The following is a 14,146-nucleotide window of genomic DNA, read 5'->3' as shown; positions in this document are numbered from 1 at the left end:
AGGGAAAACTGTATGGCCGATTTTCTCTCTAGGATGCCTAAACAGTTGGATATGTGTGAGGATGCAATCTGGAATTCTTTTCAAATTGCTTATGTATATGATTTAGGTGATGCTGGTTTAATGCAAAGTAAATGGGAAGATGAATATCTTAGAGATGAGGAGTTGTCTCAAGTGAATTCGCATATTACACAGTCTTGGCCCAGGAAGGTGGACGGTCATCACCCTCTTAAGTCTTTCTGGGAGGTTAGGTTTGATCTTGCTATTCAGGGTGAAAGTATCTGGTTAGGTGAGAGAGTTATTCCCCCCAAAACGTTACGTCCCTCGATTATGGCTTCATGTCATGAAGGACACTTTGGCATAGTTCGCTCCAAACGTACTGTCAAAGCTTCGTTTTGGTGGCCTGGCTTGGCATGGATGCTGAAATTGAGAAATTTGTGGGAAGTTGTAAAGTGTGCCAAGCAGCTGATAAATCTTTGGTTACCTTTAAACCTCCTTTAGGTAACAGATCTAGACCTGTTTCACCTTGGGAACACACTGCCATCGACATTATGGGTCCCATTGGGATTGAGAAAAAATACATCTTACTGTTGATGGATTTATATTCCAGGTGGCCTTTTGTTAAAATAGTGGAAAAAGCAGACACTGATAGTGTTTTGTTATTTTTGGATCAATCATTTATTATGGAAGGGATTCCATCTTTGTTGCTAAGCGACAATGGAGTTCAATTTTAATCAACCAAAGCTGTTGAATATTTTAACAGACTTGGCATTAAACATAAGACTACATCGCTAAATAACCCAAACAGTAATGGAATGATTGAGCGCTTTAATAGGGTTATTAAAAACACAATTCTGATGACTGCTGTGCATTATAATTGGGAAACTCAAGTTCTTAAAATGGTTTGGGCCTGTAGAGTTTCCATTTGTGATGCCACTGGATATCCCACTTTTGTTTTGATGCGTGGAAGGAATCCTAGAACCAAGTTTACTCCCAGTTCGTTATTCAAATCTAACGTGGTGAACTGGTCTGAGAATTTGGTTAAAGAAAGGAGTGTAGCTGTTTTTGCAAAGAGCAAAGAATGGTATGATCGAAAAAATGCTGTGAAAGATGTCCATATTGATATTGGACAATGGGTTCGGGTAAAGAAGCCTGGCAAAATAGCTAAGGATGTTAGTCGTTTCTACGAGCCTTTGCAGGTCGTCGAAGTCATGGATAATTCTGCATGTTTGTCTGATGGGAAAGTATTGAATTTCAAAAGAATTGCAAAATGTTCTGCACCTTTGATGCAAAATGACAAATTTTCGTCAGTACAAAATGACTTTGATGATTTTTTTAGTAGTAATTCTTCATCTGAGAATTCTCATTCTGGTTTGGAAATGCTAGATAAATCTGTTGCCATTTCTCCTGAAGTTCAAAATCATGTTGTTTCTAATTCACATTTCGGTGTTGAAGATCCTTGTACTTCTAATGTTACAACTTCTTCTGATGTTATTCATCATGATGAAACCAACATGTTGTCTAAGAACCCTAAGCGAGAAAAAAAGCCACCGGTTTAGCTTGCAGATTATATCTCTGAGAATTTTCCTTTATAGTTATTTAGTATGTTTAGGAAATTTGAATATGTTTTCTTTTTATTTTTTATTTTTTATTATTTTTTTAGAAGGGATGATGCTATTCTCCTATAGTACATTTTTTCTTTGTATTCCAAAGGGGATGTGTTATGTTGTGTATATTTCTTTAATGCATGCTTCCTGTGTTCTGTTGCACGCTCTGTGCTTCGCGTTCATAGAATATGGAACGCGAAGCTAGAGCGGTTGGCAGATCCTTAATGAACATCTTGCTGTCCGGTTGGGCAGATTGTACCTGCTTGCTTTTATCATAATAAATACTTTATTATTCCTTAAAACATCTCATGACTTCAATGCTACACTGCGCTTGCCTGTTCCTCTAGGATGGGTCAACTTGGCTGATTTTAAAAATTACCAAACCGCCTTCCTAGCCAGACAAGGCTCCTTTTGGCTGTCCTAGTCTCCGTCGACACCCCCATGAGGCTGCTAATTAGTATATCCTTTTATTGCCTGGTTAATTGAAAATCATTACAATATATATATATATTTATATAAACAAACATCGATCTAAAACTTGGCTGCTATTTGAAATATAAATTTGAGGTGATCTTCACCCCATCTCAATCCTAACCAGTAAAATAAAACCCACACCTTCAGGCATCAGTGGACTAAGTTTAGTCCGTTCTCTCTTTCAGTTACTCTCAGCCCTGTGGCCCGTGATTTCCTCTTCCGGTCGTCGAGGGCAGAGACAGCACCAGCAGTGAAAGCCGTCACTTCCGGCCTCTTCCTCGGCTCCAGCAGCTGCAGGGGTGGAAGGATCCTCTGTCTGTGTCCTTCACCCTCTGACCCCGGACGTCACCCCCGGCCTCGGATTGTCATCTTCACCGTCCCAGGCCAAGGGGGAGAGGGCTCTGAGCAGGGGTCTGCGCAGGTAGAGTCTACAGACCCCCCCCCCGCTGAGGACAACCTGAACTCTGCACCCCCCCCCTTCAAGGCATGCCCCCCCCCCCCCTCCGGGCTGAGGACCCTTCGCCTCTCCCCTCCCTCCTCTCCTCTCCTCAGCAGTAACAAAGTTCTATTCGGAAAAGTGAGATGAACAGTGGCAAGCTATGATGGAAATAAGGAATAATGTGAAGGGGGTAGGATCTTATCTTGATTCTGGCAGACAATTTTTTAGATGTTTTTATAACAATTGATTACATTATTTATGATATTAGAGTTGTATAAAAAGTGATTGTTTTGTGTTGTTTGAAGACCATGGTCTAAATAAACATTATCTTCACTAACTAGATGTAGGCCACAAACACCCATTCATCAAAAAAGTTAAACACTATTACTTGCCTCGAGTCCAAAGCCTAGAGTGCTCCTGTCTTAACAGCCCCAGGGGTCTGAGATAGATGCAGAAACAGATAGACTAAGCCAGATTCAAAGACAGAAAGGCACACACACACACACAAGCACAGACACTCTTAAACACATTCACACTCACAAACACTGCTGAAACACACAGACAGTGCATGGAACAGAGGATTTTTCGGCAAAAAGAGGGTGTGAAATGTGGGTTGTCACACAAGAAGGAATCCAGGTGCTTGGGCATCCAGTCCTGCCAAGTATCACGCAACGGGCGTGATTCTAACGCATTTCAGTGTGGTAATCCGCATTACCGCACTGAAATGCATTGTCACGCATATCTGTGTTGTCGACTCAGCTTTCATCTGATAGCGCCAATGCAGAGCCGAGTACTGCCGTGGCTGGTGCACTGCGTGAACCGTGCTCCCGTAGGTTTTGGCTCTGGCACCGGAGCTAAGGCAGTCTCACACAGAAAGTAACAACTGTACTACAATGCCAGACAGCACATACCATACATTGAGATCAGATTGCCCGTGGCGGCGTGGCTGAATGGCAGCCTGCAGTCATGATTTAAGGTAGCTTCAGGTTGTTGCTAATTGCGCTGTGGGGGACGTCACTTCCTGCTGACAGGAAGCGGGAAGTATGAGGAAAGGCACGGCTTCGCGCTTGCTGGTTTGCGGTCTGCAATAACAGAATGCAAGCAAGAAAGAAAGCTGTTGGGAAGATATTGTCTCGCATTAACCAGCGAAACGTCATAAGCGCTGACAGTATCGAACTGGTAAAGTCGATATCTGTTCAGACAGTGGACTTTCCAGTGAGATCGGAGAGCAACCACCTAGGCGGACTGTCTTGACTGCGTAGGGAGAGAATATGAAGGCTCTGCTGAAGGGTGAGCCTTGGAAGCTTGTTCTGAAACCAATGGCAAACTATAAATGCAGTAAGTCTCTTTCTGAAATGACATAAAACAGTTTTGTTTGCTATAGCAGAGTACGCGCTGATCTCTTCACGGTGCAAACAAGTTAACTGTGAAGCTTCGGTGCACCGGACCATCGCACTGTGGCTGCTCACTTTATGGATGACATTTTAAAGTACACAGCCTGCCTGGCTGTGATCGCTGTGTGCGTCTCAGTCACAGCCTCTCCCGAGGCTTGCCCAGAAATCATGCTTCCATGCCACTACTGACTTCGGCGGCCAGAGAGTCCGCGAGTCAATTGACTAATTAATTTAAAGGCCCGAGGCAGCTGAGCTTTGTGTTAGGGCCTCTCACATCCTGTTGTATAGTCATGTGGTTCTGCAGATAAACACAATTCGTTGCTCTTTTTGCTGTTAATTCTTAGCGAAGCCATCATGTGAACTGCTTTCTAGACGTCTGCTTTTTATTTGTCTTCTAGTGGTCACATCTGAGGCTGGTTTTAATAGTTACTTAACAAGCCTTATATTCCAGCTTACTGCATTCGTTTATGAATAAGGTTGGCGCAGCAGTGCCTACCTTACTGACTCAGTTGTTCACCTCACTCAAAGTGATCTCGTCATGTACAACAACCACCACTTTAAATTTGTTTTATTCTCCTTGTTTCACTGTGCTCTTTATCTTGTATTTTTGACTAATTTGCATTTTTCCGCCTTTTTATCTTTATTTGTCAATACAGTATGCCATCTCAAATTCACAAGTTTATTATATGATCAGCATTTTACAAGAGAAACAATTAAAAAGCAATAGAATAAAACACATACTTCCTATCACTTTTATGAAATGTGTAAGTGAAGAACACTCGGTGTCAAGAACAGGAGATGCCCGTCCTCTTTCATAGCAATCAAGCTGATGTGTGACATTTTGATAATTTCATTATAATTATGAGTCACCCAGGCAGGCGTTTGCAGCAGTTTTAAGATTGTTAAGCAGTTTTTAGATTGTTTGCAGCAGTTTTAAAATCTTTACTTAGAGTTTCTCATTGCTCAAATAGGTCTAATTTCTGATATTTATACGTTTCCCTCATCTTAATTGCTCGATTCTTTGCTCGCAAGAAAGTGTCACTCATAATCTTTGAAATGTCACTCATAATTATCCTGAAATTATGAAAATGTCACACATAGCAATCTGAAACCTTGGCAGCTATGGGCATCTGTGTAGGTTTGTGTCCCCAAAGTTCTTCTTATACAAAGAGCCAGGTTTGCAGCTCAAGAAGGAAAGAGTAGGCTCTGATGTGACGAGGGAGGTTGTTCCATGTCTTGGGTGAAATGTAGGAGAATGAGCGACTTCCAGTTTTGCTTTTGCTAATGCCGAGAAGTGTGAGAGTGAGGCAGAACGTAGGTGTCTGGGTGGTTGTTGAAAGTGTTGTTGGTGTTCTGGTATTCCGGTACGATGTTGTGTAGGCCTTTGTGTGCATGAAGTCTAAATTGACTGCTCTTGGGAATGGGGAGCGAGTGAAGCTTCCTAAGGTTAGGTGTGGTGTGATGTGGGTGCAACATGGGAGCTCAAATAGGAGTCTTGCAGCTGTATTTTGGAGGGTCTGGAGTCTTTGTAGAAGTTGTTTGGAGATTCTGGTGTTGCAGTTGTCCAGCCTATGGGGGATGGGCGCTTGCGCGACGATCCGAGCGGGGGCCGTGTTATGCATTGTGATTGTTTGCGCTCGGCGCACCTTTTAAAAGGTGCATCAGACCAATTTTATTTATTTATTTATTAGGCTTATTGAGCGCGACAGCTACCCAAGAAGGGTTTCCCGGCGCTAGAAAAATACTGAAACCAAGAGGGAAGCAAGAAAAACTTGGGAAGTAGACACGAGCTGATTACTGGTTGAAAAGCCAGGTTTTAATGGCTTTGCGAAACTGAGTATATCGAGTTTCCAAACGAAGAGGTTGCGGGAGGGAGTTTCAAAGCTTGGGGCCTAGAAGGGAGAAGGATCTCCCTCCCATCCTCACTCGGCGTATTTTGAGAACGCAGGAAAGGCCGTGAGTGGAGGATCTCAGGCATCTAGCCGGCGTGTAGGTTTGCACGAGGGTTTGGAGGTATCTGGGAGCGTTGCCCCATTTTATTCTGTGCATGAGGCTAAAAGTTTTAAATTTGACCCTATTGTCGATTCTCAACCAATGGAGAGCCTTTAGGTGACTAGACATACGTTCCCTCCTGTGGCATTTGCATAACATTCTGGCTGCAGCATTTTGCACCAGTTGAAGACGACTCATAACTACTTGTGGTGCCCCTAGATAGAGGACATTACCATAGTCTAACCGGGAGGTGATTAGTGCGTTGACTACAGTCTTTTGCATGTCGTCCGGGAGCATCCAAATAATTTTTCTGAGCCATCTCAGAATTGTAAAGCAGGTGGCAGTGAGGTTGTTGACTTGAGGCTCCATAGTAAGGCCATTGTCGATGGTAATGCCAAGATTGCGGACTTGTTGCGACGGGATAGGTAGGGGGCCCATTTCAGATGACCAGTGTCTAGGATTCCAGAGATTTTGATCTGGGCCCACTATTAAGACCTCTGTCTTGCTGCCGTCAAGTTTTAGCATATTAGTGCTCATCCAGGTGGCGATGTTCCTGAGGCCCGTCTGCAGGAGGGAGGGGGAGTCATGGTCACTGTTAGAGAGGGAGAATACAATTTGTGAGTCGTCAGCATATGTAAACATATTAAGACCAGCTGCTTCAGCGATCTGGGCGAGCGGAGTTACATAGAGGTTAAAAAGCAGGGGGCTTAGCACCGATCCTTGTGGCACTCCATAAGGGGAGAGATGGATATTTGATGCCGCGGTGCTAGAGGAGATTTGAAAAGTCCTCAATGACAGGAAAGATGCAATCCAATCCAGTGCATTTCCTTTGATGCCCATGTTAAAAAGTGAATCAAGCAGTATGTTGTGGGAGATGGTGTCGAACGCTGCGCTGAGGTCGAGTAAAATCAGCGCAGCAGAGTCACCTTTATCCACCAGAAGGCGGAGGTTTTTGATCACTCCAAGTAGTGTTGTCTCTGTCGAGAATCCAGGACGGAAACCCGATTGGGAGGGATGCAGGATGTTATTAGCCTCCGCAATCCTTGCGAGGTGTTCGTGGATATGTTTCTCCAAAATTTTGGAGAAAACGGGCAGGAGGGAAATTGGACGGAAGTTTGCCAAGATTTTCGGATCAGCCGATGGTTTCTTGAGAAGAGGTGAAACCATGGCATGTTTCCAGGGTGCAGGGACCTTCGCTGTGGAGAGGGATAAGTTCAGAGTTTGGCATATCACGGCAAGTAGTGGGGTGTCCAGGAGTCTGAGTATAGAGATCGGGAGGGGGTCTGCAGGTGAGCCAGATTTAACTTTCCCAAGGATGTCTCGCAAACCCTGAACGTCAATCTCTGGCCACGATGTTAGGGGCTCATAGGACAGATGTAGTTGAGAGGAGATGTCCTCTGTGTTCGGGCTGGGGTCATGCATACTCTTAGCTTGAACTGAGTGCTGTGTCAATATATCTTGGTAAATTGTGTCAATCTTCGTTGTGAAGTATTTTGCCAGTTCTTCACATTGAAAACTGTTCAGAGGAAGAGGTTTGGCTGCTGTATTTGAGCCTGCTAGCTCTTTTACGAGATTAAAAAGGGTTTTAGACTTATTTGTAGCTTCAGAGATGGATTTGACGACGTAGTTGGCTCTTGCTGTGTTACAGGCTCTGTGATAGAGCTTGAGTTCGTTTCTGTAGCTCGCATTTGCTTCCAGGGGGGTAATCTTTCCTCCACAGGCGTTCTAAACGTTTGCATTTGGATTTAGCAATTTTTAGTTGCTCATTATACCATAAGGCTGGGGAATTGTGAGGGGTAGATTTTTTGTGAGCCATGGGTCAGCAAATATCTAGGGCGTCCAGGAGCCATTTATTAATTTTGGAGGCTACGATCTCTATGTCTTTGATGTCAACTAATTCGTCCAGAGGGGCAGCAGTAAGAACGGACACAAGATGGTTGATGTCCAGTTTTTTCCAATTTCTTGTGGGGAACTTGCTTGTCACGCTCGGGGGATTAGAAGTCATTAGAAGTCATTTGATCATCTATGCTGAATTTTATTAGAAAGTGGTCTGACCAGTCTAGGGGAAGGGCGGGCTGACAGTGTAACAGGGGAAAACTGGAGAAGATGGGGTCCAGGAGTGTCTCCTGATCTACCTCCTTATGTGTTGAGCCCGAGTTCCGTAAAGTGAGGTTCATGGCGGCTAGGTCATGAATTCCATTTTTTCCTGGTTTGTTTGTTGGGTCTTCGAAATGAACGTTCAGGTTACCTAAGATGGATAGGTTGTTATAATTTACACGTACTGAAGCGGTCTAGTCCACTAGTTGGGAGGCCCATGGTTGTGTAGGGCCAGGTGGACGGTAGATCAGGAGACCCGTGAAGGTGAAATTCGGGTGGAGTTGGAGTTTGAAAAGAGCCATTTCGCAGGCAGTTAAGGGAATGGGTTCCAGAGTACATTGCAGCGATTTTTTAAAGATGATTGCTATGCCACCAGTTCCGGTGGTTCGGTCTTTCCTGACGCATAGTTTGATGGTAAGGCTTCCGCAATGTCTGGGTCTGAGCTAGCGTGAAGCCACGTCTCAGTGAGGAAAAGGGCATCTAGTGAATTGTCGGAGAGGAGGTCAAATATGTATTTTTTATGCTTGTTGAGTGACCTGCCGTTCAGGTTGCCAAGAAGCCAAGTAAGTGCCGACTTTCGGCCATTGGATCTCGGGCGGCAGAGCTGCGGGACGTCGAGTTGAAACTTGCATGCAGGGCATGCAATATGATTGTTCCTGTCATTGGTTAAAATTATACAATTGTGGTTGGCAGGGGGTCGCAGGGAGAGAAGCAGGTCGGGCGTGTAGATCTTAGCTGTAGTGGAGTTTCCTCCAGGGGTTAAGGGCCCTGGGCCGGCCTGGCGCGGACGGGCGCAGACGGGCTTTCCTTTGGCGCGCCTTTGGCGCGCAAACGGCGCTCCCGCTGGGCTCGTCCGCTGCACTTCCGAAAGATACAGATTATTTATAATGATGTCAAAGACCATTACTTCTGTCTTGTCAGAGTTGAGCTGCAGGCAGTTGGTTCTCATCCAGTCTGCTATCAAGGTCATGCAGTTTGTGAAGTTGGTTCTGATGGTGGTTGTTTTGTCCGTCAGGGAGAAGATGACCTGTGTGTGATTGGAGTAGGAAACAACGAGGATGATGTTGGCGAGTAGTGTCATGTACATGTTGAAAAGGGTGAGGCTGAGGAATTCTGCATATTAATTTCTTGGTCTCTGTTTTGTTTGTTTTAATACAGTAACCTGGGTCATTTACAAGGCTTTCTGAGTAATTAAATGTTTTATTGTTCTCCATTCATCATACAGGCTCAAATTCAAAGATCGCATAGGATTCTTTCTTCTACTTTCCTTACGATTTGGCCCTGCAGATTCATTCTTTGCTTCAGAGAGCGGCTGAGGCTCCACCTCCAATGTCCTCAGATTAAAGGTAAAGGTAAGTGTCCTTTTAACACAGGTCGAATAAATAAAAATTTCAGTTATTGGACAGCCGATGGATCCATTGCTGTTCTTCCCAACTATATCTTTTCCAGCCTGTTCTGCTTTCTTTGGTCTGCTTGAATTTCTTTCTGTTTATTTCTCCTTTTTTCTCCCTTTTTCTATGTATCTTAGCCCTTCACACTTTCTTACCCATCACAAGAGTAAGGCACTTAGTTTGGCCATGAAGACTTGCTTCTAGAAGACAAGAAGCTAATGAGATTTTAGGATCATATGCACGATTGTCATGGTTTTGACCTTGGTTGTCCTCCTTGGACTCCACACTAGCCTCTATGCCTGTACTCTTCCTACCTGTTCCTTCCCCTAACTACCTCTGTCACGCACCTGGTCAGCCACAGTCCTCATCGGAACCACTGTGTTTCCAGGTGGAGTGCAGGCTCCCATCTCTGTCATTTACCTGTATTTCTAGGTCTGCGTCTTTGCTTCCGTTTATAGTCTTTTGTTGGTTTTTCCTCCCCATCTCATTCCTCTGTATTGTTTGTTTTTTCTGTCTTCTAATTTTTCCTTCTTCCCCTGTTTGTCAGTCTTTATGCTGGTTCTACATTTTCCTCTCTTCTTCCTATGCAAGTCTTTGTCTACTTTCAGCATTGGTGAGACTCCTCCTCCTCAGGTAAGTACTCCCATCCACGTTGGGGTTGATGATTGCTTTTTTTTCGTAATGTCCAAAACTGCTAAATCATACATTGGTCTGTTAGCTCTCTGTAACCAAACATACAACACTATAGTTCACTCTCAAGCGTACTAGAAAGACATAATTAAAACCTCATGTTGAAAAACTAGCACATGTTTAACCCTCAAACTGGAGGCTAGTTTTGGGTTTGTTTTACTCTTGACACGCAAAAACCATGAAACCAATATATAGACATTTTCATTAACACTGAGACTAATGCCTACATATTTCAGACCCCGAGCACACTACAAATGGTTTACATTGCCAGGACACACATGTACTTTTCTTACTGCAAGGCCAGGCCAAGAGTTAATTGCCAACAAATGACTCCACAGCTCAGAAGCCCTCTGGGGGACACAAAAGCAATTTATTTTCTAAATTGCCACACTTTCCTCTTTAAGTTCCCCTTACTCAAAAAATATGATGCTCTCCTTCACTATCCACGCTGTTAGCCAGGCATAATGAAACCCCAAAATTGTATTGAACCCACACTTAGATCAACAAGAGGCCCAATGTTAAAAGCCTAACCTGAGGTGCACCTATACATCTTTTATATGCGACAGCCATTTCATGCCACCAGTTCTGGTCTCCTAAACAACACGTACACTCCATCAGCCAGGCCACAGAATGTTTGGTGCTGGTCTTTGCTTTCACTTTGGCAATTCCAAGTCTGCAGGGAATCAGGTAGCTACTTAGGCAGTGGATTGTGAGCTGAGGGTCCTTCGTCTCTATATGGATGCCGTGCTCTGAAAGTTCATCAGGCAGCTACTTAGGCAGTGGATTGTCAGATGGGGGTCCTTTGTCTCTATTTGGATGCTGTGCTCGGTATGATCATCAGGCAGATACTTAAGCAGTGGATTGTCAGATGGGGGTCCTTTGTCTCTATGTGGATGCTGTGTTCGGAATGTTTAACAGGCAGATACTTAGGCAGTGGATTGTCAGCTGGGGGTCATTTGTCTCTGAATGCTGTCCTTGGAATGTTCATCAGGCAGATACTAAGGCAGTGGATTCGGAGCTAAGGGTCAATTCTCTATGTGGATGCTGTGTTCGAATGTTCAACAAGCAGATACGTAGGCAGTGGATGGTCAGATGGGGTCATTTGTCTCTGTGGATACTGTGCTCGGCATGTTCATCAGGCAGATACTTAGGCGGTGGATGATCAGCTGGGGGTCATTTGTCTCTATGTCAGGTGTTCCCAAACTTTTTTGACCCACGGCTCCCATGACCCACTGGCCATTGCCAGTGGCTCCCCACTGTTACTATTTTTGGAGGGTGGGGGCGATGTAAGCCTGGTCTTGGGAGTACTTCCATTTTTCTCCCTGACAATAATTGGGATGAAGCTGATGAAGGTATTATAATCATATACCCAGGGTGTTTCTAAGGCTACGCCTCTTATCAAATATTCCTAGTTACACTTCTTTGCCCATGCCTTTTTTAGATACCCTCTTCAACTGTTTTATCCCACTTATAGTGCTAGATAGCACCACTATGCATGTAGGCCCCATCGCTAAAGTATTGCTGAGCAAGAAGAATATTTGCATGCACTTCCATTTCCACCCATGTCATACGTGCCAACACACCTGTCTCAGCAGGGTGACTCATGATTTTCTAAACCCCATACAGCTTTATTTGAGCTGCTCTTCCCTAAAACTGTCTCTAAATCAATGCAAGTAAAATAAATTCCTCACATTTTTTTATGGTCCCCCTTTCTTGCTTTCAAATGTTGGCATTATGCCGTATATGGTGTTTTACTTCCCTATGTTCAAGGAGAGAGTAGTCCTGTCTGGAAATGTGTGTGTAATGAAAGAAATGTGTAATGGAAGTACCAATGATTCAAAATGCAAATGTCAATGCTTAATAATACTTAGTGTGTTTAATAGAAAGGACAACTGTACTTTCCTGATAACTTGCATTGGTGTAAAATGCATTTGGAAAAAAACAAAACTAATAACTAACCAATCTAACAAAATAAATCAGGCATCTTCTGCTTACTTTGGGAGTGTTGGAATGTGGGATTCCAGTGAAATATGGAGGTCATCTCCCTCGACATGTCATCAATTAAGCACTACATTTACAGCTTTAGGCATGGCACTCAAAGATCATCTACATTATGCATTTATGTCGAATTAGTTTAACTGAAGCCAACAACCCCTTCAACATTAAATGCATTAAAGTGATTGGTGTGCGGCTCCTTTGTTTAGGGAGCCACGGTGCACAGTTTGGGAACCCCTGCTCTATTTGAATGCTCTGCTCGGTATGATCATCAGGCAGATACTTAGGCGGTGGATTGTGAGCTGAGGGTCATTTGTCTCTATGTGGATGCTGAGCTTGGAATGTTCATCAGGCAGAAACTTAGGCAGTGGATTGTCGGCTGGGGGTCATTTGTCTCTATGTGGATGCTGAACTTGGAATGTTCATCAGGCAGATACTTAGGCAGTGGATTGTCAGCTGAGGGTCATTTGTCTCTATGTGGATGCTGTGCTTGGAATGTTCATCAGGCAGAAACTTAGGCAGTGGATTGTCATCTGAGAGTCATTTGTCTCTATGTGGGTGCTTTGCTCAGAATGTTCATCAGGCAGAAACTTAGGCAGTGGATTGTCAGCTGGGGTCATTTGTCTCTATGTAGATGCTGTGCTCGGAATGTTCATCAGGCAGATACTTGGGCAGTGGATTCTCAGCTAGGGGTCATTTGTCTCTACGTGGATGCTGTGCTCGGAATGTTCAGCAGGCTGCGTGCATCTGGAATTCAACGTAGTTTCCCATTATTATGTAACTGTGCAGTTGACATTTTACTTAAAGAATTCCATTCTCTTGTTAATTCCAGGCGTAAGCGTTATTTTGGAATATATGTTACGGAGAACAATAATGATCTATATGAACTGAATTACTCCCTTCAAATTAGTCAAATTAAGGTGCTATTCACAAGATGGGCCAACCTACCATTATCGATAATGGACTGTGTTGATTTCATTCAAAAGTCGGTTTTACATGTGTGCAATTTCCTTTTTTTCTGCAATCCCCTGCACGCTTCAGATGACATTTTTAAGAAAAAGGAGGTAATGTTCTCAGCCTTCATATGGCTAATGAAACGCCTAGTTTGGAAATAGATAAATTATATAGGCCAGTTAAAAAAGTGGCCTCCCCCTTCAAGATTTAAAAGAATAGTACTTTGTTAGTTTTGCACATTGCTGTTAGAGGTATTTTAAGTCTCCCGGATTAATTTGGACAGAACAACTGTTAAAACATTATTGTATTTCCCGCTGTCGTTGAAGTTACTCTCTTGTTGGATGTACAGATTGGGTGAACAAAGAAAAACCAAAGGGGATGATGGACGGAGCGTTGACAATACAAACACTCACCCCCAGTCAACTGATCTGGGTTTAATCCATCACCGTTCTTTAGCTAACTGTGCTCTGAAGGCATCGTGAACCGAAGATTTTCATTCCCTCCGAGTTCTGGATCGCTCTGAGGCTTTGAACGGGTGCTGCCAACGGAGGCCTTGGATCAGGCCTGTTTTCGCTGGGAACAGGTGGCCTGCGGCGGAGGCCGGAGCGCCAGACTGCGCTGGGCCTTGCTAGAGCCGCAAGCTGGTGTGCTGCCTCGGCTGTGCGGATTGCCCCGGAGCCATCTGGGACGTGGTGGATGCTCCCGGACCTGCCTCGGGCCCGCCGTGGACGGATTGCTGCCACCCCTCGCCCGCTGAAGTGCGGTGAGTGTAGTTGGTCGGCTGCCATGTCGGGGCGTGAGGGGAAGCACGGTGGGTGTTCGCAGCTGGGCCGGGGGCTGAACATCGCCCCACTGGGATTGATCAAGAGCCAGTAATAGCAACTCGCCCGGGTATGAGGTCCTGCTGTGCGCTCCCTTCCCCCTGTGGCAAGATGGGCCTACACCGGCGGTCTATCGGGCCCCGTGGGCCCCGGAGGAAGATCGCAGGAGTGGTGGCCCCCCTGGGTGGCTTTCCCTAGTGACAGGAGTGTGCCCTCCTGCTACCCCCCTCCCCATGGGAACTGTGTGCCAATGATCAGCGGCTGTGTCGAGCCGCGGGGGAGGTGTCATCTGCCA

At 44.8% G+C, this 14,146-nt stretch overlaps 1 protein-coding gene across 3 annotated transcripts in view; it reads left to right on the top strand.

The window, feature by feature from the left end:
* Positions 1-2,361: 2,361 nt before the first annotated feature.
* Positions 2,362-14,146, top strand: part of LOC144772270 (uncharacterized) — a 139,520-nt gene continuing 127,735 nt past the window's right edge. Inside the window, exons 1-3 of one of the 3 annotated variants that reach the window (XM_078656502.1) lie at positions 2,362-2,499; positions 9,226-9,352; positions 9,939-10,024. The gene's annotated coding sequence lies outside the window, so the exon portion shown is untranslated. The remainder of the gene's footprint in view (positions 2,500-9,225; positions 9,353-9,938; positions 10,025-14,146) is intronic. The other 2 variants (XM_078656503.1, XM_078656501.1) reach the window with 2 other exon arrangements.

This window comes from Lissotriton helveticus, chromosome 8 (genome assembly GCF_964261635.1).
Source record: "Lissotriton helveticus chromosome 8, aLisHel1.1, whole genome shotgun sequence".
Taxonomy (NCBI): domain Eukaryota; kingdom Metazoa; phylum Chordata; class Amphibia; order Caudata; family Salamandridae; genus Lissotriton; species Lissotriton helveticus.
This window is presented reverse-complemented; position numbering and strand designations above follow the sequence as displayed.